The sequence below is a fragment of the Limulus polyphemus genome, unplaced genomic scaffold (assembly GCF_000517525.1).
Source record: "Limulus polyphemus unplaced genomic scaffold, Limulus_polyphemus-2.1.2 Scaffold82, whole genome shotgun sequence".
Taxonomy (NCBI): Eukaryota; Metazoa; Arthropoda; class Merostomata; order Xiphosura; family Limulidae; genus Limulus; species Limulus polyphemus.
In genome coordinates, this window is record NW_013665692.1 from 387,208 (window position 1) to 392,104 (window position 4,897).

A 4,897-nucleotide genomic window follows, 5' to 3' on the forward strand; every position below is an offset into this window, starting at 1 on the left:
AACAACACTTCCGTCGGCGAAGTGTTGTTGTAGCCCTATGTTCCACTAGGAACGACAGGAACTAAGAAGAATAGAAAAATAGTTCTTGGTATAGAACTATGAAGATCAATCGTATTTTTAGTTTCCAGGCTGTTGGTCCTGTTAACTCAATTTAATGTTTATACTTGTTTGACAAAAAAAAGTCACTTTGTATTTTTACTTTATACTGTTGTTAATTTTTCGTTCTTATATTTGTAGTAATTGTTTTCATAAAACCCATACACAAGTACACATTCCTAAATAAATCAAGTATTGTTTGGCCCTGAGAGATCATGTGGCTGTACGCCAATAAACTCTAACTAATTATTCAAATTGTTCGCCACGTTCTCGTACAAAGGCGAAATTTCTGTGTGGTATAAAGGAACCAAAACATTTGTCTAATAGTAAGTAGAGTTCACTTTAGCTTCTATATTAACATTTTTGATAACTTGTCCTTGGGGCAGTATCCAGCGATGATAATGACTTTTAAAAAAATGTTTGTCATGTACCAATTTTGGAAATTCTTTCACCCATCAACCAGTAAAAAAATATCACGAAACTATCAAGCTCTCAAGATACGTATACGTTTAGTCGAGTATCACCACGTACTGATACTATTCTTCTGTCTGGGTGTCGTTCATACAGTTTTTTGTGGTTGGTCTTCTTTTCCTAGCTATATTGTGAGAGCATCTTTCTGATAATGTTGCGTAAAGTTGCCTGGGGCCCGTGGATGGCTTTTTGCCACTGACTTTTGTGTCTGTGTATTCTCACCTGTTACTAAACGCCGTACTTTACGTTAGACCAAACTCTTCACATGCTTATTATGGAGGGCCGAACGTTACATAATGGTTAGCATGCCTGGATTATGAATTCTTAGGTTCATGGTCTGCAGCTCTTTCCCACAACAATGCGCTCCGTACCTTGGGGTCGTTTGTGCCCTATAAAAGTAACAGTTAAATCCAACTATTTAGTTATACAAGGTATCCCAAGAGTTGGCGGTGGATACTATGGAGTAGCTGCTCCCTCTATATTCTATTGGTTCAAAAGTAGAATGGCTACGTGCTGATTGCTCCTGTATAATTTTGCGTAAAAATTCTAACAATAGAAAAAAAAAATTTTTGGATTTAATCTGCTACGTAATCTAATATCTATAGTTAAGTTTGTGTCTGTTTGTTTGCACCTTTCAGCCATCTGTTCCTTGTACGTTTCCACATTTACTGATGAATCAGCACCAAACTTGACACAGTGATATAGGAAGGTCATTAAGGGGTTGGGAGTTGGACTCCCATCTTCTATATAAATAAACGTCAATATGTTTGTGTATCTGTTCCTTATACGTTTCCACATTTCAATCAGCAACCAACTTGACACAGTGATACAGGATGATATAAGGAAGGCCATGGGGTGGTGGTGATGGTGGACCCCCCATCTAATTTCGAAAAAAAACTACTAAATCAGCACATCATGACACAGTGATACAGGTGACATGAGGAAGGTCATGAGAGGGGTTGATACCCTTATCTAAGTGCATATTGATAGAATTCTTGAAAACAGTATGCTTTTCTTTTCAGTACTGGCATCTTTATGTATTTTCCTTGCATTTTAATGTATATTATGTTAAGGAAAAAAATAGAAGTACAATTTCCTATCCTTTGTTACAAACGAGTTTTTATTTCACCTGTACAACGGACGGGTACTCCAGCTAGTTGTTATATATAATTAACCAGGTTAGCATAGAATTCTATGAAATTCACGATTCTATTAGTATCTATTTTATTAACTAAATAACTTCGCCTGCATGTGACGACTTTCAGTTATTGTTGAAGTCTGTTTATTTGTTTGTACAAAGCTACACAATGGGCTAGTTGGGCTCTGCCCAACACGGATATCGAAACCCGGGTTCTAGCGTTGTAAGTTTGCAGACATACTGCTGTGCCACTGGGGCTTATTGTTGAAGTATCGAACTATTAGTTAATAGTTTTTCGTCACTCTCTGATGGTGTATGTGTCATGTTAACTTAGATTTATCTAAAGTTTCAGACCTATACAAACGTTATGGAACTTTAGGATGAACCAGCGGCTCAAATGTTTCATTTCGAAAATAATTAATTAAACATGTAAAGCTATTTTAAGAGTTGGACATCCATCATAGACAGTTTCATTTGAAGAAAAGTATAAAATAAACTTTCATATTAAAGTTGTATTAACTTGTTCTACCTTCTCCTCAGTTTCTCTTTATTTTCATAGTTTTATTATTTTGTTTTGAGAGCGGATAATTTAAGCAAAGTGATTTGTAGCTACAGTATAAGTATTTAAGTGCTACAGCTGTATCCAGGTTTTATTATATGTGTGTTTGTTTTTATGAGTAAAAGGATGAAATCAGGCGCATTTGCAGACTGTTATGTGGAACTTAAATATATCTAAAATATATTGTTCTGAAAATATTTGGATGTTTTGTGTTCTAGTTAGTTTGTGACTTCATTATTGTTTTATTTCTATTTTTTTAGAAAGTGACGAAAATTAGCCATAAAATTAGTAGCATACAGTGTGTAAAGTATTGTTGTTTGTAACAAAATAAGATGTTATAAATTAACACCAAATAGTGTAAAAGAAGAATGCCAGAATTTAAATGTAATTTTTCGCCAATTGTCAAAATAGAAGGCTTTAACTTATACTTGTTACTAGTATAAATATATACTGTGTTGTTGTTGAGCTTAGGATTCTTCTACGGAAGGTGTCTGTGACTTGTTGACGATAAATTCAACGATATATGAACAGCAAGCACTTCACTTGTTTTCAAAATAATATATATATTCGGAACACGTTAAACGTATATACATCAAATTCTTCACACTATAGAGACTACAGGCATATGATAGTTCTCTTCTTCTTGTCAAAAGTCCACTTAGGCCTATTCATTTAATTTAGAATTTCAGTTGACAAGCCGAACTATCTTCTCTATTACTATCGCACTAGTATTCTGTGTGTGATTCACTTGCAATTGTCGCGCGAGTTACCGTAATCGTTTGGTCTTTTTTCTTCAAAATATCCTCTGTCTCTTTTCTCAAAGTACACTCAGGCTGGTTCAATTATTTCAGAACCACGCTTTGACGGAATAAATTATTTTTCCTATCTCCTTTTCTACTGTTAGTCTTACTCTAATATATTAAACGTTAGGCCTATCACTTCTACGGTAGTTAAGTTCACGCGGAACTTTTCTTTGCCTGTAACTTTAGTGTCTTCTGCTATTGTCTGTCTCATGTTTCTGCTTGTCTCTCACCATTTATATGTTTATCACTTAATCGTCTGCTAGCATTTTAGAAATCTCTATATTCTCGAAGTCAGTGTATTGCACGCGACGTTCGATAGTCTCAACATCAATGAATTATAAACACAACTTCCTACAATCGTCTGCTTCTAAAAACTAAACAATAATAAAATATTCACACACAAAATCAATCAATCAATTATATCTAAACTAAACAGTTTTTAAACCACGACAAAGAAATATACGAAAAAAGTAAAGTTGATTTATGTAAAGCTAGCTGGGATAGGAACTTGTGCTTCCATCTTTTTCTTAACATAATAAACATTAAAAGTGCAATAAAAATACGTAAAGGTACCAATACTGAAATAAATGTAAGGTGATATCCTTTATAAATATTTATATTAGATTTGTGTATCTTTATTAATAATGCTTCTTTAATTTTTATTTTGTTTACGTCTTATTCTTTACCCGATATTTTTGTTTTCGTAGTTTATTTTATATTCAAATTTTTTTATGTGATGATCCGTTTAAGTGATCATTAAATCTTGTTTTTAAATTTCTATCTGTTTCATTCATGTATATAATAATTTCAACAATTAATTTGTTAGATAGATCCATTATTGTAGTTTCCATTTGTGAAAGGTTTATTTAGTAAATTCTTTATGTTTAATCCAAGTTTTCGAATGAATTTTGTTTTAATAATTATGTTGTGTTTTTGCGAGTTTATTTCATATTATTATAAACGGTTTTCCTCTATTTCCTCTATATTAGGGCCTGGCATGGCCAGATGGTTAGGGCGCTGGACTCGCAATTTGAGGGTCGAGGGTTCGAATCCCTCTTCTCTTCAAACATGCTCGCCCTTTCAGCCGTGGTGCGTTACAATGTGACGATCAATTCCACTATTTCTTTAGTAAAAAGAGTAGCCCAAGATTTGACGGTGGGTGGTGATGACTAGCTGTCTCCCATTTAGTCTTTCACTGCTAAATTAGGGATGGCTAGAGCAGATAGCCCTCGTGTAGCTTTGCGCGAAATTCAACGAACAAAGTATATTGGTGTAATTTGTTAAATATATAAGCTTAATAACAATTAATTTTGTTTGTTTTCTAGTTTTTATCATTGTTGTTTGTTTGTTTCAGGTCTTCGCGCAAAGTTACACAAAGGTTATCTGCATATGACCATTTTTAATTTTGAGCTGATAGACTAAAGAGAAGGCAGGTAGTCAATTTCACTCACTGCGAACTTTTGGGCTCTCTTGTCTGATCGGATAGTGGGATTTGACCATCAATCTTATAGCACACCCACGCCCCAAGGAAGAGAGCACTTTTTTGCGGCAAAATAGCCGCGCATCGTAAATTCTCAAATTTCACATTCCAGGGAAACTAACTTTTGGGCCCCGCCCGGCTCTTATCATTATTTTGTAGTTAATGTGTCTTTTGAAGCAAACTTTTTAATATGCGAAAGACTGTTTGTTTTTGTTTCTTAGCACAAAGCCACATTGGGCTATCTGCTGTGTCCTCCGCGGGGGTGCCCGGCATGGCCAGGTGGATAAGGCGCTCGACTCACAATCTGAGGGTCGCGGGTTCGAATCCGCATCCCACCAAACATGCTCGCC